Below are 21,783 nucleotides of genomic sequence, written 5' to 3' on the forward strand. Positions count from 1 at the left end.
AATCAAAACTCTGGTGAGGGAGAGAGAAGGCAAAGGTGAGAGAAAAGTACAAAAAGAGTGAAGATAGGATGGAGGGAAATACAGAGTTAGTAATCAAAACTCTGAATTTGAATGGAATGAACTCTCCCATAAATGGAAGTGGAAAGCAGTGTTAGGACATCCAAATTGTTAGAGAAAGAAGCTAAAGAGTGACAGGAAGACAGCAAAACTATATTAGTGGAGGACATCAGCCTCCTCTCTCTCATAATTATATAAATCTAACCATAAAATAAACAAGAAGAAAGTTAAAAATTGAATAGAATTTTAGAAAAATGAGATATGATAAACCTCTGGAGAAAACTGAGTGGAATATAAAGCAATATATCTATTTCTCTGTGATATCTGGGACCTTCTCAAAAATTGAGCCTATACTGTGGCACAAAACCTTCACAATCAAATGTAAAAATGTAGCAAATTATTACTAGAATAATACAATATGATCTGGTAGAATTTATACCAGCCATGCAGGGATAATACATTATTAGGAAAACAATCAGCTTAATTGACCATATCAATAACAAAATAAACAATCATAAAAGCATAAAATCATCTCAAAAGATGAAAGTCTTTTGACAATATACAGTACTCATTTTTCCTGATGTTTTAATTGATATATTATTTTTCTAATTACATATTATGGACGTTTTTCAACATTCATCCAATAACCTATGTATAATTTATACATTTTCTGCCACCCTGCCTTCCTATCCCCCTCCCCTCAGTGGCAAACAGTGCTTGTTCTTTTGTGTTTAACATATTTACATATTAATCAGTATGTGTATGAGGAATTAGGACTAAGGGAAAAGAAAGAAAACCATGGCACAGGAAAAACATAAGGGCAGTTTTAAAAATTGAACATAGTATCCATTCAGATTCTACGGGTTTTTTTGTTGTTGACTTGCCCTCTCTGGATGTGGATGTCTTTGTCTAATACAGGTGTCCCAGGGTTCTCCTAGATATCTGAACTGCTGAGAGGAGCTGCATCCGTCATAGTTGATCAACTCACAATGTTATTAATATGTATAGTGCTCTCCTGGTTCTCTTCTCCTTTCATTCAGCATCAAGTTCTTTCCATGCTTCTCTAAAGTCTGAACATTTATGGTTTCTTGTAGAACAATAGTATTCCATAATATTCATATATCATAACGTGTTTAGCCCTTCAATTAATAGACATCCCCTTGAGTTTCCAATTCTTTGGCACTACAAAGAGAGGTGCTAAAAATATCTTTGAACTTGTGGGACTTTTCTCATTTTCTGTAATTTCTTTTGGATACAGGTTTAGTATTGGTATTGCTGAGTCAAAGGGTCAAATCAGTTTTATTGCTCTTTGGGCACAGTTCCAACACTGAGAGCACAGGAATAAGTGATATACAATGATATACAATATCTGTCTAAAACCATCAGGAAGCATTACATGTAATGGGGAAAAATTATACTTACATATTTAATAGAAATTTGATTTATAAGAGTAGATAGCATTACAAATTATTTCTTCTGATTAGATTCTATTTTCATTAATCAGCCTTCTTCTTAATTTCCTGAACTGATCTGCCAAAGAAGGGTTAGATCCTGGATCTGAGGCACTGAGGGCACTGAGATCTGATTTGTCTAGGGTTACATAATATGTTAGAGTACATACAATATACTTCAAAATTCTTAGTGCATTTTTGAACTTTTATCTCTTCAGATGTAGAAATGTTGTAGAACTTACAAAACCAATTTGAAAGGTTAATTATTTTAAAATGTGAAGTTATTAAACGTCACTGTCTTGTGTCATAATATAAAATAATTTCATCAGTTGTTATTTAGTAATAGGATTGAATTTATATAGGGATGAATTTGCAATCTTAGCTTTCAGATCATCAAAAGTAAGAATTTTGCCCAATACATGAGCTTTCATGCTCATAATGTAGACAGATCAGATAACAAAAGTGACTAAGGGAGAAGACCTCTTTTGACTGATCCATCAGTTTGAAAAAGTCTTTATTCAGAAACTGTTGTAGTTTATATATAGAAAATATATATTTAAAATTTTCCCATACATATTTTATATGTATGTAAATATTACATTATATAATCCCAATTTTCATATATATAATATAAATGTATATATATACACATTTATATATAGAAAAATATACTGCAGAGTGCTCCATCTTGTTAAAGTTAAAATTGTTTATTCAAAATCAGCAAGACTAAATAATTTTAAAATTTAAATAACTAAATTTCCAAATTATGTTTTTCAAAAATGTATAGCATTCATACTTCAAGTAATTAAAGCCTAAAATGTACTATGACTTTTGGGAGACTATATTTTTATATATACTCAGTGAGAAAATTTGTTTTCCTTGCCTCTGCATATTTATCATAAAGAATTACTCTTATTTTTTCAATGAGGTGAATAGAGATAAGTGGGGGGAATAAAGGAAGGAGCTACAGATATAGAACTTTTGCATGAACTATTAGATGAGGTCACTGTGTTATTTTTTTTCTTTAGTCTTATTTTATTTCAAGGGACCTCTCAATATGAAAATGTAATGTAAAAATAAAACACATCAATATTACTTTAAAAAGAAAAAATATTTTAAAAACTATGTAATAAAGTTTTAATTTAATATATAGTCATCATTTTTCATTTTTATATAAGAAATATTGATATATATAATACAATTAAAAAGTACGTTAAAATCAGAAAGTTTAAATCTGAAATCCCAGTCCTGATATTTACTGTCTTGTGATGCGATGGAAAGAGTGCTGAACCTGTAGACAAGAAGATTCCTACTTGTATAAAGAAGAGAACCTCTACTATGCTCTTCTATCTTATAAGTTACACAACCCTGGGCAAGTAACTTGACCCTTTTTCCTCAGTTTCCTCAATCATAAACTGAGTTGGAGAATGAAATGACAAGAAAACTCTAAATGGAATCTCAAAGAGTCAGACAGGACTGAATACAACAAGATTTGTTCATCAAGCAGTGGTATATTCAATCTAGTCTTTAGGAGGGAAAAGTGCATTTATGTATATATAAATATTTAGGGTATATGTATATATGTATATGTATATATTTATATATATATATAACTTCAAGACAAAGATCTATTTGATTAAGTTTAAAACAATGTTTAAGTGCATTTTAGCCTAAAATAATTTAAATTTCAATTTAAAAAACAAATCTATAAATTTTACAGCACTGTTGCAGATAAATTCAAATTCTGAGAGTAGATATAGCATTAATATATCCAAATAATTTTACCTAAATTTGCTAAATGCTCAGGCCAACATAAAATGATATATAGAAAACAGAGTACAACTTTTAAAGATAGATAGCACAAGTATTATAAACAATTTGATGATTTCTAGACTACCTACAACAACTGATTTGGGACCAGTTTTTCAAAAATAAAGAAACAAAGTTTTTAATAAAGAATTATTCAAATGTATTTTTAAATGCAAGCATACTACATATTAAAACTTATGACAAAACACATTTTCTAATACATTAGATTTTTCACATTTATATATTTAATGGAAAGCCAAATATTCATTTTATTTGATAGATGCACAATATTTCTTCCTATAAATCAAGTACTTTTTCTTTAAAATGTCTATGTATTTCCAAGTTGCTCTGGAAACTGGATCCTGCTTCAGATTTGGTAAACTTGAGGATTCCTCAGTTGATCCTAATGGAAAAGCCCTACAAGACATAGATTCAAATCTGACATTAACTGGGGAAAAAAGACGGAAAAAACAATTTACATTGTGGTGTGTTTGTGTGTGTGTTTGTGTGTGTGTGTGTGTGTGTGTGTGTGTGTGTGTGTGTGATGTTTTTCCCCCCTAGGTATTCATAATTCATCATGTTAAATTATGGGCATGAGAATCATAACAATGGTCACAGGCCCAACTTAGTCTTAGAGTTTCTTGATCACTGAAGTTAAATGACTTGTCCATGGTCTCATATGCACTATGTATCAAAAGGAGGACTTAAATTCAAGCTTTCCTGAAAGTAACATACCATGTAGGATTGTTTTGAAGCTCAAATCAAAACCAATTCCACTTTTCCCAAACCATCTACAAATATTAATTTAACTAGCAGAGTCTTAAATTACAATTTTGTCTAGTAATCAATAGTACTGCAAGAACAATATTTCAACAATTTAGTTATAGATTTAACAAAAAAAATAAAAGAAGTAATGAACTAAACGAAAGTGTGATTCACACTTTCTTGAAATAGACAAACACAATAAAGGACATAAGATATCAACATGAGTGTAAACTGACTAGTATGAACGAAATTATAATTGCAGCTTATGTACTTCTATTCCAGAGAATAAATAGAAATATTACAGGAGTAATTTGATGAGCTGCTCTAAAATGAACCAATATCTTAAGGATAATAATAATAATGACTGATATTTGTGCGAGTTTTCCTGCATATAAAAATTAATTATAACAACAAAATAAGCATATTTTATTTATAAACAATTTGGACATACCTGCCTTGGCTATACTTTCTTCTAATTCCTGCTGCAACTGAAATAACATTGAAATAATATTCAGAACAATAAAGTAAATGAGGAATAACGAACTTAAGATAATACACAACTCAAAAAATGTTTTAAACTGTTGCAAAGAAGTTATTAATAAATTTAGATACTAGCTTAGTTCATTAGTCTATTATCAGAATCATCAGCTTATCACAATTGATTATATGCAAAGAAATTTGAATTTTGTTAACATGGTATTCATGCCTCAGATTCTGAATATATTTTTCTTTAAGCAAATTTAGTATATGATCATCACTAGATAGGGTTTTCTAAAGATCATTTCAAAATATAAAATATCCTTAGCATTTAAAGAGACCACTATAATGATTACAAAGCAATTATAAAAATAGATATGAAATGATTATTTCTTATGAATGCATTATTATACCTACATCACAAAAGAATGCAGTAACAAATTTAGCCAGCACCAGTATATTGTAATAGAGCTATAAGGTAACTTTACAGATCACCTAGTTCTAATCTTGTTTTACAGATGAGAACACTGAGGTCATGGTAAAACAATCAATCCATAATTTATGAATGCCTACTGTGAAACTAGAGGAACGATGTTAGGAACTAGAGAATGTTAAAAAAAAAAAAGCCAAACAACTGAAATGGTTCCTATTTATGCAGTATCTAGTACTTAAGTAAGCTAAGTACTTAATTGTAAGCTAAGTACTTAATAAATGCTTGTGTCTGACAAGTTCATATTCTAATAGGAAAACAATAAATGTATCTATATTTAACTATCTATAGACAGGTCTCTATCTATCTAAGTACTATGCATAATTTAAAGAGACTAAATATAACAAAGTACAGGTATCTCTGCCCCAATGCAGGGGTTAGGAGGGCAGCACCCCCATGATCTGAAAATTTCTTGTAAAATATTTTGCCTTCATACAAGAGAAAAAGTCTTAATTTTTTCTTTTTTCATTTATGGAGTACATACAGTATATCTTATTGCAAAATTTAGGTTAAGTAATCATAGGTTCTGTGCCATTGGCTGGCAGCCATATGTCCTCTATAATGTCTTCAAAACTCCTCCCCTGCCCCACACACATTCCCATTTAATTTCTAATACTGACCTGCAAAATATCAAAACTGTGATGGGGAGAGTTTGAAGGATAATTGTAGTTAAAATCAAGATAGTAATCCAAGGTAACACAGTAATCAGTGATAGAGACCTAATTTTGATCTGTTTTCAACAACAGGGAATGCCCTTAACTGGTTTGGTTAATTTTTCATATACTTTAGGAATATGCTTCCAGATACTTTCAAACCTGGAAGATTAATATTTTGTTACTTCCCAAACAGATCTATTCAACTGGACTGACCTACATCTTCAAAAGCCATTTGAGCTCCCATGTTTCAGTTTTTAGGAAAGAAAGAACCAATATGTATTGTCCTATATTGAATCATCACCTGGAATAGTTAAGTAGATGAATCTCACCAGGTCTTACATCAAAAAAATATAAATAGAAGGTGGGGAGACTGTTCCACATTTTTGTAAAAATTAAAGTTTACATGATCCTGCATCTTCAATAAGCAATATGTGATCAAGTTATGACAGATCAGGACTAAAGAGATGAAGGGATCAAGGTTAAAGGTGGTGTAGTTTGTCATATGCTCTTTGGGTTCTGCTTAGCCTTGTGTGTATCCCTACTTCTGAACTCAAAGTCCTATACAGAGAGCTTCATAATGAGAGTCAGTATAAGAACTGGCTGAAGACATTTTTTTTAGGTTTTTGCAAGGCAATGGGGTTAAGTGACTTGTCCAAGACCACACAGCTAGGTAATTATTAAGTGTCTGAGGCTACATTTGAACTCAGGTCATCCTGACTCCAGGGCTGGTACACTATCTACTGAGTAACCCAGCTGCCTCATAGAGTTGTCTCATTTTAAAAAAGAAACTGAGGCAGATAGAGGGTCAGTGACTTCACCAGAGTCCCAGAGTCAGGGTGCCTATCCAAGGTGAGATTGAACTGGCACAAAGACCAGCATTGTTAGCCTCTCTGCTCCGAGACAGTCAGACACTCTTCCTACTACATCATACTTTCACCAGGTAAAATTCATCTGGATTTTTTCCAAGGACCAGATTAAATGCTACCTTCTCCAAGCAACTACCCCTGATCTTTCAGACAAACTTAGACCTCCCTTTGAACTTTCCTTTTCTTATTCCATATCCTAATTTGTGTCATATTTTTACCCATTTCATCTTCACTTGAAAACTTTGAAACTCTCCCCAACCTAGACTTTGTATGGTTTCACCATTTTTCTATCTTCCTCAGTTAATGAACAGTCCAAGGAAGATCTTCTAATGGATACTCCATTTGCTGAACTGAGTTTTTTAAGAGATTCTATCCTACACAAAGGGATGTTTAAAAAGTCAATTAACTATCTGTATATATCTATATATATGTATATATATATATATATATATATATATATATATATAGAGAGAGAGAGAGAGAGAGAGAGAGAGAGAGAGAGAGAGAGAGAGAGAGAGAGAGAGAGAGAGAGAGAGAGTGTTAAGGTTTTTGCAAGACAAATGGAGTTCAGTGGCTTGGCCAAGGCCACACAGCTAGGTTATTATTAAGTGTCTCAGGGTGGATTTGAATTCAGGTACTTCTGACACCAGAGCCAGTGCTCGATACTTTGAACCACCTAGCCACCCCTGAATACATTTTTGATGTTCCCCACATGCAGTGTGTGAAAATTGTTGAAATATTGTGCTGTGGAAAATGGGTCTGCTAGAAATGCCCCAAGTAGCTATTGAATTTGTTGAATCTCGTCACATTTCACAAAAAACTTCACAAAATAGAAGAATTAAATATCCCTTTGCTAAGCATTTTCAGCCACAAGGTCTAGGATAGTGACCTTGGCCCTTCTGTGGACATGGCAATAAGAATGACTTTATTTTTCGATCAGAGAATGTATAAGTCTGAGTTATAGTTAGTAGTGGTTGTAGTGGGTAGTAGAAGTGGTTGAGAGGGCCTTCATAATACCACAAGTAAGAGGAGGATATAGATTTGTCTAATATTGTGGGAAGTCAGGAAGACTTTCAAAGACAAGAACTGAGAGCTACAAGGGGTCAAAGGTAATCATTGAGAGCTATAAGGAGTCGTTTTCTGGATGTCTGTTCATGACAGGGATTGGTTTTTCCAATCTGTTAACAGAAAAAGATTTCTCTGAGCTCTCACTGGGACATGGACTGACTCTGTGGCCTTGAAAGCTTATGCCCATGGAATACATAAAATCTAGTAGTTTCTACCACAGATGAAAATGTTCATGTATTCTATGGGGAAAAAACTGCTCTTGGGCATCGGGCTTCAGTATACCTTTTCTGGCTTATTGTATATTATTTCTTTAAGTTCCAAGCAAATTAGACTACCTGCTGTTCCTTATAAAGACTTTCCATCTCCCATCTCCAGGAACTTACAATGGTATTCTCCCATGCGGGAGAGATAATGCTAAATTCCCTGGGTCTTATAGAATCCCCAATTTCCTTTGAAGGCTCAATTCAAGTATATATAAGTTGTATATACAACCGAATTACTTTGTATGCATTTGTAATCATTTTTTTTCCTTAGATTTCTATAGGTTGCTATGTTTGCTTTGTTTTTACCCCATAATGGAATGTAAGCTCTTTCAGAGTAGGGACTGTTTTTGTCCTTTTTTTCCCCCTAGAGTAAGTACAATGCCTGCTAAAGAGTAGGTGCTTAATAAATTCTTGTTCAATTAATGAATGACAAACTGAGTTAAGTACATAGGGATCCCCTGTCAAATACCTTGACCATCAACAGTTGTCTAATCCATGAAGGCTAACCCATGAAATAAAGAAAAAATGACATCCCTCCTCTAAAAAATGAACATGGTGGCAAGAGTCAAACATTGTTTTAGTCATTTTAGAAATATAAGCTATTGACAATTTTAATATTCAATGAACGATAAAGTGTCATGCTATTGTATGAAATCAATAACATTCATATTGATGCTACTGAAATAAGCAAATAGATAAAACAAGTTTGTACTTAGACTGAAGGATGACTTAGAAGGATAGATTACAATTGCTTTCACTGTGTACCAAAGTAATAAGAACCAGTGCTCTTCATGGTATTTGAACATATTATTTTGCAATGTTTATTAGGTATCTATAAGACCACCACCATGAAGGTAATTGTAATCTCCATGCCTCTATCTATTGAAGAGAGTAAAGTAATGAAAAGTCAAAACTTATTTTGATGTTTAGCACATAAAAACAAAGGTGTGAACAGGTGGGGATTCCAGAAAGTATTCTGGAAAATATAGCCCAAGTTTGCAAAAAAATTTTTTGAGCTTACTGAGAATCTATGTCTGTCTGCTGTATGTTGCTCCTGAATATGTTCTTCCTGAAGAGTTACATGGTAAGTACCAAAGAAAAAATAACAATAATTGAAATTGGTTACTATAAGACAGAAATGGAAATAAGTATCAGAAACAAATCAGAAATGGAGAAAGGCAAAGGCATTAGAATTTTTGTGGGAAATGGTAATGATCAAGATCAATTGATAAAAAACAAGCAGCTCAATGGGGTCAAAAGAGCCAAGAAACTACTTTAGCCACCATACACTTTTAAGTTCCCTACTAAAGCTAGGAGACAAGGAAGACAACCTGATGCAGAATAAAAATTCAATTGTAAAACATTGAGGAAGACTCATACAATTGCTAAAGGAAGAAACAAAACTATGAAAAGTTTATTTATGAAATTCAGTTGAGGTTTCAGAAAGGCAATAATGCATCAGAGGCTAGGATACTGGACATGGATTCAGAAAGATCTGAATTCAAATCCTCCTTGAAATATTTCCTATTTCTGTGGTCCTGGGTAAGTCAATCAACTTCTTTGTGCCTTGCTTTTCTCATCTGTAAAGTGGGGGTAAAGATATAACTGACTTGATGACCTGTAAGATCTCTTCTAGATCTAAATTATTCTATTGAATTCATAAATATTTACAAATGAAATTGACTGAAGATACATTACAAAATTGAACTTATTTTTCAATATTTATATATCAATATATATTTTATAATTATTTGATCAAGTCACCATAACTGCATTTTAACACCTTAGATCCCAAGAAGAATATGTAGAAATGACACTGAAGATGATTTCTGAAACCAGATCAAATATGAAGTAATCTACTTGTGATATAATTGAGAAAGCACTGAGGAGTCATTTCATAAGTTTTAGAATAAAGGAGAAGATAACAAAAGATTAGATAAGAATCTCAGACAACATTGTTGCATTCAAAAATGTCCACTGGAAGGACAATGTTTACTATTGGTACATATGCATACATTTTAAACTTGAGAAAATATTTATAAGAATAAAATACAAATATAACTGTGGAGCTACTACATCAATGAAATCATAGCTCTATGTCTATCTCATCAAATCTTTAATGCTTCTAAAGAGTTCAACTAGTGTTGAAATTTTCTCTTTTTTAATGTCATATATGAAATTTATCACTAATTTAAGGTCTTTTGTATTCAGTCAAAATCTCTTCTCATTATTTGTTTTTTTGGGTTTTTTTTTTTTTTGTTTTTCGTTGGTTTTTTTTTTTTTTTGGCAAGGCAAATGGGGTTAAGTGGCTTGCCCAAGGCCACAAAGGTAGGTAATTATCAAGTGTCTGAGACTGGATCTGAACCCAGGTACTCCTAACTCCAGGGCCCGTGCTTTATCCACTGCACCACCTAGCCGCCCCTACACATTATTGTTTTTTGTTGTTTCTTTCTGCTGCTGAGGTCTTTTAGGAGCCTGGCCTGTTCGTGAAGGCTTTTTTCCCATTCCTAGGATTCCAAGGCTTGTTCCATAGCATAAATTCCTGTGTGCGATGCTTTCCTACATTTGCTGCATTAAGGAAATGAACTTTCAGAAAGAATATGCCACAGTCAATAGACAAATTTACAAAAACAAATGAATAAAAAAATTTGGATAATACAAAAATCCCATGAGTTGGTGATTCAAAATACCATTTCATTCAGTAGACCAAAGCCGGACTTAAGGGGCATCTTCTTTCAATAAGGAATCAGTCTGACAATAGATATTTATTAAGTGCATACTCTGTGCTAAACTCTGGGAACACAGAGAAAGACAGAAAACTCTGTGCCCTCAAATAGTTCACATTCTAATGGTCTTTAATGCAAATGCTAAGATCAAGTTACATTTCTTGACAAATACTAAAAAAAAACAAAAACAAAAACAAAAGAAGTTGTGATGATGTGATTTAAATAATTATCAGCCTTCCAGCCCATCTTTCAACTCATCTTTCTAGTGGTACTGATTATTTATGGATCTTAGAAGAAATCATATAAAATTCAAGTTATGGGTGACTGAAAAGATAATAGTGGATATCAGTAGGCATATCATATTTCCAATAAGGAATGATGAATATAAACTTTATAAAAATATATATATGTGTATATATATATATATATATATATATATATATATCTGAGGAGATATATGCTCAGAATAGGTCATTGAACAAGAAAAAAGGAGAATTAATGACATATCTAAAGGTGTCACTTAGTCCTCATAAAATGGAAAAAAGACCTCAAAAAGACCTCCAGAATATGACATTACTCCTCATTAGAGGATCTAAGGTAGAACATGAGTAAGAGAGATACAGAACACCAAGTGGAAATAAATTCAAATAGATGAGTTTACAGATTTACTGAAATATCCTTTTTAATATGTTAATTCAATTTAAAAACCACTTTAATAGTATTTTTCTAAAATATATTATGTTTTTAATCAATATCTTTTTATTCTTAATTCTACTTTGCAATCCTGTGGAGACTCAGAAAAATCAAATAATGCCAGAGGGTAATAGTTATCCACAGAATTTCAAAATGACAGAATATTAGAATTGAACAGCATCTTGGCAGCCTTTTAGTTCAATCTATTCCTAATGCAATGTGGGGGCAGCTTGATGACTCAGTGATTACAGTGCAGGCCCTGGAGTCAGGAAGGTCCATCTTCCTTAATTTAAATCTGATATTTATTAGCTATTTGATACTGGGCAAGTCACTTAACCCTGTTCACCTCATTTTCCTTGGTGGTAGAGAAGGAAGTGAATCACTTCAATATCTTTGCTAATAAAGTTCCAAATGTGATTATGAAGAGTCAGATATGGAGCAGCTAGATGGTTCAGTGGATAAAGCACTGGCCCGGGAGTCAGGAGTACCTGGGTTCAAATCTAGTCTCAGACACTTAATAATTACCTAGCTGTGTGGCCTTGGGCAAGCCACTTAACCCCATTGCCTTGCAAAAACCTAAACCCCCCCACAAAATGAAGAGTCAAATATGACTGAAAAAATGATTAAACAATAAAAGTAAAATATATCCAATAAACAGTTATCAAACTTTTGATTGAAAGAAGGGGAAATACCTCATTTCCTAAAGTACCCACTCCATTCATAAATGACTCTAATTGATACAAAGTTTTCCTGACATCAAACATATGTCTATTTGCTTAAAATTTCCATTGTTCTAGATTTTAGACTAACAAGTAGGTTCCCTTTCCTGCATAATAGTCTTTTACATGTTTGATGACAACTTTGAGGTGTCATGTGAGTCTTCTATTCTTTAAGCTAAGAATACCTTACTCTCATTTGCCTTACAAAAAAAAAAAAACAACTAAAAAAACCTAAAAACTAAAAATACCTTCCTTAAAATCATATTTATATGACTGACCTCCAGACTCAACTGATGTTGAAGTTGCTCTTCAAGTTACTATTCTGTCCTCATAGTTAACATCTCCAACATGACATACTGATTTCCAAAAACTTTTACATGGATATTACTTTCGTGATCTTTTACTTAGAAATTTTCAGTAATTCTTTCATTCATATTAACTCAGCAACAACCTGACATAGCAGATAATGAGCTTTGGAATCAGGAAACCCTGGATCCAGAAACAAGCTGTGTCTGATACTTGCTTCCTCTCTAATTTCCAGGCAAGACATTTAACTTTGCAGCACATCAAACAACTAAGATTGGAGAAGATAGAAGAATGGATTTTCTCATTAAGAGCTATGACACTAGTGAAATTACATATCTAGATCCATTTCATCAAATTTCTGATGGTTTTCAGGAGTACAAGTATTGCTGAAGATCTTACTCTTTTTATGTTACTTATGGGATTCGTACCAAAATATATTCTCTGACATTCATTAAGATGTCTTCTCCACCCAAAGACTTTTCCACATTATTGGAGCTTATCTCCACCAAGGTCTCTCAGGAGAGGAATAAAGCATGACTCATGCCTGAAGGTTTTCTCTTATTTCTACTATTTTGAGATTTACTGTCCAGGATAAATTCCTGTGTGTGGATGTTTTCCTACCTTATACTGACTTTCACTTCACTGTACCTAAGATCTCTAGTATGAATTCTTTAATTCTTTGGTGATTTCAAACTAAAGCTTTCCCCACAACCACATGATATTGGCTCATTCCATTATGAATTCTTTCATGTGCAAAAAGTTATGAGACTGCTTTTTTCCAGATTTTAGCTTTGAGAATTTCTCTCTAGAATGAATTCTTTGGTACAAGGTATTCCATTTATGTGGAGGATTCCCTCACAATGTTGTTATAAAGAAGGCATACAAAGGTAGACTGTTATTAGTCATATCCTCCAATAAGAATAGGTATTACAAAGCTAGAATTTTCATAGATAATCTTTACAAATTATTATTAAAATTCACACTTTTGACAACAGGGACACAAGATTGGGACAATGCTGGTATCTATGAAAATCAGGAAGGGGTGGGAAAGAAGTCAAGCTAATGGTGCCAGAACAAAGGATTTTCTCTCAGCAAATTATCAACAAACTTTTCAGACTGGCAGCTGGATGGAAGAGAAGAAAATACTTAGTGGTTTATTAATCATTATATTTGGTTTCCTTCAGGTATTCTTTTTAAAACATTGTCTTTTACTTATAAACTTGTAGATCCTATATTTAATCTACAACTGTGTCTTGAAAAATGACTATTGTGAACCTTAAGATTGTTTGCTTTTGAAAATTCAACATCCAGGATATTAATAGGTAGCAGCTAATAAATAAAAAGATATGAATTTAAAAATAATATTTAAAAATTGAATTTACAAGCAAAGGCCAGTTGGGGTATTTATTTTTAGATTTGTTTTTTCTAAAATTGAGACAATTTAGAGATAAAATGCAATATGCTTTAAAGGATAGAGAAGGCCTCAGAATTGGGAAGGGTTTAGTGCCATCTCTGACACACACACACACACACACACACACACACACACACACACACACACATGCTGAGTATCTCTAGATAAATCATACAAAAACACCCTTTTCCATGTTCAGTTCCCTAAGAGTAGATTACAAAGCAGTTATTGTATTGGTAGAGGAAGTTCCTATCAAAGAGCTCTCTATCTGAGTAAAATCACAGGTCAGATTACAAATAAAATAAATGCCAAGATGTATATTAAAACTTGAATAGACACAATGTAGCACTATTGAGTACTTGAATATAACAATATTTCCATCCATTCAGGTATGTAATTCAATTATAAAATTCCAACCAGACATCCAGTAGGGAAAAAATATTATATATCACATCCCAAGAAATGCAAAGAAATAATCCTTAAATCCAAGGAGTTCAAACATAGCTTTAAGGGAACTGATTACTGAAATTCTGTGCTTAGAGGCAACAATGAATAAAAAAGCTTTTAAGATTCTATGCTGAAAATAATATTGAGTGGGAGCCAATATTTCTTCAGATCACATTAGGTACAGCATGGGAGAGAAAGGAACAACAAAAACTATCCCTGGATCAGTAGGACCCAACTTCAAATCTGGTCTCAGATATTGACTAGCTTTGTGACCCTGAGCAAGTCACTTAACCCTATTATGAGCAACTAGGTGGTGCAGTGGATAGAGCACCAGTCCTGGGGTCCCTTGAGAAGCTTAGGCTCTCCTGGGGGTGGGGTGGGGTAGGATACACAGACAATAAAGTGGGACCTTGATAAAGGAGAATTTTAAAAGGTATTTGAGAATTTGAAGAAGGGAGGAAAGACTTGCAGTGAGGGAGAAGTACAGGCTTCTAGGGCGGGGTGGCACGAGAGGTAAGCTTTGAAAAGTTACCTCTGTCAGAGATTAAGGGAGGAAGGCACAAGAGCATGGGCAAAAAAAAATCTAAAAAAGTGAGTGATCTAGTCTGAGTGGGGTGTGAAGTTTGGGTGAAATTAGGGAACTGGGGCGCAATTATTGTGTTTTATCCTCAAGGCAATGGGGAGCATCAAGTTGTGTGGTCAGATCTGATTAGGAGGAAGCTGATGGTGACCATGAATAGTTGAGAGCTTGGAGGCTTCTGGCCATCTAGTGTCTTCACTTCCATGGAAAGAGGCCTGGGTTCAGACTCAGCTTCTCACTGCCCCTCTCTCTGTCCTCCCTCCCCACCTGACCAAGAACATCCGCTCTGAAAAAGCAATTGGTCTGAAGGGTTTCCTATCTCAGTTTTGTTGCTAATTATAGCTGTGGCTTGGGGCAAATTCCAATTTTCTCTTCTGTAAGAGGAAAAGAGGGTTTTGGACTTGGGCATTAGGAAAAACTAGATTGGAATATTGTTTCAGTGTGATGCTAGGCATGCCATTTAATTATTTTTGGCCTCAGTTTCCTCATCTGTAAAATGGCAGGGGACACTATTCCTTCTAGCTCTCCAGCTGTGATCCAATGGATTGTCTGGCTGTCCTCCACCACTCTTTCCAGAGATGGTAGCCCAGGGCTTGCCCTGCTGGGTGGGGGAAACCTAGCCAGTTGTGGGACCCGTGGGACCCAAGTCACCCCCAGAAAACATCTTCCTGCTTGGCCTGTTATTAACATCAACAGTAACAAGGCTAATGACCCCCTTCCAAGCCATCCAAACATAGGTGCCAGCCATGCTCATCTTGGTGGTCTTGTGCCATTCCTGAGCCAGGCCAAAGTCTGTGATCTTGAGGACAGTGTCTGATAGATCCCCATTCTCAAATGCATCCAAGATGAGGACTATTGGGGGAGGGAGAAAGAGAGGAGAGAGCTGGGGATGAGACAGTTCTCTCTCCTTGCTTCCTCCCTCCAGTAAAGCAGGACCAGTTACCATCTCCTCACTCACAGACTGAAGCCTAGCCTTCAAAGTTCAACAATCTGGGCACAGACACCACCTATCTTCCAGCCCTCACCCATTGTTCTTGCCAGACTGGAGGGCTTTCTGTCTCTACCCATACTAGGCAAGTTCCCACCTTGGGCACCTTTCCCTCAGGACAGTATCCTCTCCCCTTTCCCATTCTGCAGATACTTGTTCCCATTCCTAATTTTAAGACTGCTAACTCTTCTGCAAAATGCTTGATGGCATATATGTAGGACATTTATCGAACTGGATTGCAAAGACATCTGTCCCAGTTGCTGGGAAAAGCACTTCCACCCTCTCTCTCCCTTTGCCCTCTGAGGTGTTCAGCACACTGGGTGGCAAGCTAGGAGTTGGGTGGATTCTGTAGCCTATAGCCCCTTGGGACCTTCTGACCTTAGAACCCCAGAACTTATTCAAAACTTTCCTTTTACAGGCAGGGATGGACTGGAAGATCATGGAGCCAGTGAAATGAGGTTTTCAATTCACTCAATGTAGACATTAGGACAATAGACCAATGAACCACAGGTATTACCTCCATTTTACAGAGGGGGAATCTGAGGGCTCTAAGGGGTCAAGTCATTTGTCTGCATTGATACACTAAGTATCAGAGGTTTTCCTGACTCCATTCAAAACCTCTAGCTAGCTCCTCTACCATTGTGGCTCTTTAGTGCTTGACCTTTCTCCTTAAATTAGGATCATTCATCCCATCACTCATCTATCTATTTAACAAGCAACTAGCATGTATTAAGGGGCAGATAGGTGGCCCAGTGGATGGAGCACTGGCCTTAGAGTCAAGAGGAGTTCGAATCCAACCTCAGGCACGTGACTCTTGCTAGCTGGGTAAACTTGGGCAAGTCACTTAGCCCTGATTGCCTCATATCCAGGGTCATCTGCAGTCATCCTGATTCCTATCTGGCCACTGGACCCAGATGGCTCTGAAAGAGGAAGTGAGGCTGGTGACCTAACACAGTACCCCCACCCCTGCTCAAATTCAATTCATATGTTTGTCATGGCATCACCTCCTGATGTCATGATCATCTTCAAAAATGAAGGGCAACAAAAGCTCAGGAAGCACCCCTAAAAACAGGCTTAGGCTGGGAAAATGAGCAAGCAAGAAAAAAGAGGAACACCATTCAGAAATACATTATCTATGATCCCAAGAAGGATCAATATACTCAGTCTGAAGATGAGGAAACACAAACTCCTGCATCCAAAGACTCTAAGAAAAACAGAAATCGGGATCAGGCTATGACAGAGCTCAAAGAAGACTTTGAAAATTAAATGAGGGAGTTAGAAGAAAAACTGGGAAAAGAAATGAGAGAGATGCAGGGAAAACACGAAAATGAAGTCAGCAGCCTAGTCAAGGAAATCCAAAAAAAAAAAATGCTGAAGAAAAATAGCATGCTAAAAACCAGCTTTGGTCAAATGGATAAAACAGTTCAAAAGGTTACTGAGGAGAAGAATGCTTTAAAAAGCAAAATTGGCCAGATGGAAAAAGAGATAAAAAAAACTCTCTGAGGAAAACAAATCCTTCAGACAAAGAATAGAACTCAGAGAGATTTATGAATTTATGAGAAATCAGGACTCATTACTTCAAAACCAAAAAAATGAAAAATTAGAAGAAAATGTGAAACATCTCATTGAAAAATGAAGGGCAAGGGGCAATTAGGTGGCACAGTGGATAGAGCACCGGCCCTGGAATCAGGAGTACCTGAGTTCAAATTCAACCTCAGACACTTATTAATGACCTAGCTGTGTGGCCTTGGGCAAGCCACTGAACCCCATTTGCCTTGCAAAAACAAAAACAAAAAAAATGAAGGACAAACATTACATTAGCATATATTAAGCACCTACTATGTGTCAGACTAGCATGCACTAGTCACTAGAGATGGAGACAAAAATAAAAACAATCCCTATCAGCCTTACTCTCAGCCCTAAGGTAGGAAATGGCATTTGAGTCTTGGAGAAAGCAAGAGATCCAAGGAAGAAGAAGGATGTCAGAGGTAAAGGGGGAGAGGAGATCTGTCTATGGGGAGAGAGATGGACGTGGTGATCCATGCCATTCAGGGTGTATCACCACCATTCAAAGATAAGACTAGTTAGAGACAATAGAGCATGGAAGAAAGATCTTTGAATCCAAGACCTGGGTCCAAGTCTGGGTTCTGCCATAAAACACATAGGGGGAGGGGTGTTGGACTAGATGACATCTCCCCCTCCCTGGAAGACAGAGATTGTTTCCCTTTTGATTTTGTACTCTTTGGCACTTTTTTTTAGGTTCGATGGTACTTTAAAAAAACAGATCTATGATTTAACCTACCAAAAATTAAAAAATAGAAACTCATCCACATGCTCTGCAGGTTAAAGACTTGTGTGGGGTACCCAGAAGTGAAAAGATTCTACCCTGGACCAACCAGCCAGCAGGTGCCAAATAGAGGAGGATCTTCCTGACTCTCAGAATGATGACTCTCTACCTCCCACAAAAATAGGCTCTCCATGCCTGCGTGTTGACTGACTATAAACTGAGTGACCTTGTATAGGTCAGCTTACTTATTGGGATCTGAATTCCCTCAGCTGAGTGGGACTGGCTCCCCTCTCAGGTCCTGTCCTGCTCTGGTATGTATATATGTCAGAAAAGTGAATTTTTGGGGAAGGGGATTGGAATCCAAGACGAGGCTTTCTGGGCTCCTCCAAGCCATAACATTCCCCAGACTGAGCTGATCTTTGCCTTCCCATCAGCCCAGGGAATTTCCAGGGAAATGGATAAAGGATGAAGCTTCCATTTTCTATTGCAAAAAAAAAACAAAACTAAATACCCTTCCATTCCCAAGAGGTGACAAGGCCCTGCTAAATCTGAACAGTCCTTGGTATCTTAAAAGGGAACTTGGTGCAGGGGACAGAAGACTGTATTTGGGACCAGGATTCATATTTATTAGGAACTTTTTGACCCTTAGCCTTATCTGTAAAAGAAGGGAGCAGGATTTGAGGACCCCAAGGTCCTCCTGGCCCGAAATCCATAATTCCAGGGAGTGACCACAGCACTAATTTCAGAGCTCCAGACCTTGAGTTCAAATCCAGGTGAAGTTACTGATATCTCTGTGATTTTGGACAGATCCTTTCTTCAGTTTCTTTCTACAGAACAATACTAGTTTCTCTTCCAGCTCTAAATACTGAAAATCTGATCCCTTCCACTGACAATGGAAGATGCTGGGACCCAGGGAGGAGAGGGGACTGAGGGATGAAATGGCCTCATGGAGAGGGTAGAGGGTTGGAGGAAGGAAGTATCCTTCTATGGAAATAGAGGATCAGATTCTCATTCTCTCCCCTCTCTCTCTCTCTTTGATCCCTTCTCAATCCCAGGCCAGGGAAGAACACTGAATATAGCACCAGTTCAAGTCCCTGAGCTACTAGTCACTCCCTGTGGAGCCTTAGGCCAGTGACTTAAACTCTCTGGGTCTCAGCTGAACAGGCTGGTCTTCCAGGTGGAGATACAGAGTTCTCCCTCCCCCTTGGGAATGGCCTCCCTCCCCAGTCCACTTCTCCCCACAACCCTACCATCTCCCCACTCCCTGCTGCTCAGTCTCAATCTTCCCCAGTGGGGCTGGGCCTGTCCTGGAAGAGCAAGTGTCCTGAGCCCCAGGCCTTGGGACATGAGCCCCAGAGTTAGAAATAGAGGTTGTAGCAGGTTCAGATTCTGATCCTATTGCTCACTCCCTGACAAGTCCCCCACCCCCTTTAGTTTACTTCTCTGCAAAAGATTCCATTGCAAGAAGCCTTGGCACCCTGTGAGTCTAAACTCTAGAAGGCTGAAGGAGAAAGGGAGGGGACAGGGGGCCACTCATTGTTGATGGACTTGAGAACCCGATGGATGATGGGCACCGGTGCCCCACTGTGTAGGGACTCCATGCCCCGAGCCACCTGGACAGCCCAAGTGACCAGCACGTGAGGGGGCACCCAGTTGCCAGCCAGGGCGTGGCTCAGCTGCCCTCCTCTGGCATAGTCCATGAACAAGCAGAGATGGGGTGACCGCAAGCAGGCACCTCGCAGGGCCATGATGTTAGGATAGCACAGGGTGCCAAAGAGCCGGGCCTCCCTGGCCACCTGCTCCGCCTGGCCCCCGGTCCCACTCGGGGTCTAGCCTGGCGGCTGTCGCGGTCACCTCCTCACCGTGCCACCTGGCCCTGTAGACTTTGCCAAAGCCCCCAACGCCAAGATTTTTCCGAGCTGCAGTTTCCCGAAGGGAATGTCCCGGGGCAGAGACAGGCCAGTGAGGGCAGGGGCCGGCACCCGGGAGCCACCGCGTACCTGCTGGGGAAGACCCCCACGTGCCCACTGGGCAGCTGCCCCGTCCACCAGCCCTCATCAGCGGACCTGGCCCAGTCCTGGCACAGTGCCCGCACCCGGGCTCCCCTGCGGAGGGTGAGCTCCCCCTCTCCAGCGGCTTCGTAGTCACCCACAGCAGTCCGCAGGGGCCCCGCAGCCGCAGGGGGGCTGGCCCCAGGCCCCACTCCTCAGTGCCCCGCGGAGCTGGGCCCTCCCCACCGTCCTCCCCCTCCTCCATGGGACCCAGGGGAGGGGGGGATCAGGCGGCCCCCCAGCTGGCTGAGCCCCACGTGCTGGGGTGGGGGGCAGCCCCGGCTGCTCCTGGGGAGCTCCCGGGCCCGTGGCCGAGGGCAGGGAGCAGCAGGAGGAGGCGGGCCTAGAAGATGGCATGAGCAGCCCCCCGCTCCGCCGCACCTCGGGGTCCCGCTTTGGAGAAGGGCTGGCCAGCGTGGGGAGGGGGGCAGGACAAGGGGCACCTCCTCCCGGGAGCCCTCGGCCGCGTCTCCAAGCATCGGGGAGGGGAGGCCCGCGGCTCGGGGCCGGGGCCCTGCCCAGCTACCCTTACCCAGCCGCCGCGGCCCCCGCTCCCCGCGGCTTCCCGGCACCCCGGCTCCCCTGGCCGCCTGGGGCCGGGCCCGGCCTCCGTCCCAGGGGGGCCACCTACGCTGGCTGGAGGACCAGGCGGCTCGCAGAGACGCTCCCTCAGCCCGCGCACCTGCCCCGGCTCCGCCCCGCCCAGCTGGGCAGCCGCCCCGGGGCTGGTCAGCGGTGCCCGCCCGGGTGGCCCGAGCTGCCCCCGCTGCCGCTGCTGCCGCGGGCACCACAGCCACGGCGCTGGGGGCTGGACTTGTAGTCTACGCGGCTCCGGCTCCATCTCCCCCACCTAGGGGAGGGCCAGGGGCTTTCCGGAGCTGACCTTATCCTTGGATGGGCAGACCGGGGAGACTGAGGCGGCCCTGGCAGAGGAGAGGGCTCTACATGTCCTCGCTCTCGGCATCCCGAGGGTCCAGCCTCCTCCAAGAGTGGGTGAGGACGCATCGCCTGGCTGCCTGACTTGGGTCAGCCACTTAAACCCAATCATTACCTTGCCAAAAACAAAAAAACTAAAAAAAAAAAAACAGTGACCAAACACAGCACCAAAGAACTGACAATGAAACATGCTATCCATATAAAACCATTAAATTAAATTTAAAAAAAGAGTGGGCGCAGAAACTGAGGCCAAAAGACTGATGAGGTGGGGGAAGGGGCAGTGCTTCTCCTCCTTGGGAAACCTGAGAAGGATCCGCCTTCCTTCAACTAGGGCAGATGCGGGAACTGAAGTCAGGGAGATTAGAAAGAAGGGATGATTGGATGCCAGGTTTAGAGCAGAGCTGAAGGGCAACCAGAGAGTCCAGTCCTCTCATCTTACAAATAAAGAAATCGAGAAAGAGAGAGAGAGAGAGAGAGAGAGAGAGAGAGAGAGAGAGAGAGAGAGACAGAGAGAGGTTGAGAGACTGGCCCAGGGATACACAAATAGAAGTGTCTCAGGCAGGATTTGAATTCAAATCTCTCTGGCTCCTAGTGCAATTCCCCATCCCTTTCAGCGGGCTGACATGCAGCACTTGGGAATCAACTTGACCCAGTTTTCTTCTCTTTCACGTAAGGAAACTGAGGCTGAGGAAGAGAAGGTGGGGAAGAGTGACCAGTTCAACATCACTCATCAT

The 21,783-nt window shown here is 38.9% G+C and overlaps 1 long non-coding RNA gene across 1 annotated transcript; it reads right to left on the bottom strand.

Moving 5' to 3' along the window:
- Nucleotides 1-3,555: 3,555 nt before the first annotated feature.
- LOC141494728 (uncharacterized) lies at nt 3,556-21,134 on the bottom strand. The gene is made up of 3 exons (XR_012470550.1): nt 20,997-21,134; nt 4,534-4,570; nt 3,556-3,734 (listed from the first exon to the last, which is right to left on the bottom strand). It is a non-coding gene; the product is annotated as an uncharacterized LOC141494728 (long non-coding RNA).
- Between the last annotated feature and the right edge of the window lie 649 nt (nt 21,135-21,783).

The sequence above is a fragment of the Macrotis lagotis genome, chromosome 8 (genome assembly GCF_037893015.1).
Source record: "Macrotis lagotis isolate mMagLag1 chromosome 8, bilby.v1.9.chrom.fasta, whole genome shotgun sequence".
In the NCBI taxonomy this organism is placed as follows: domain Eukaryota; kingdom Metazoa; phylum Chordata; class Mammalia; order Peramelemorphia; family Peramelidae; genus Macrotis; species Macrotis lagotis.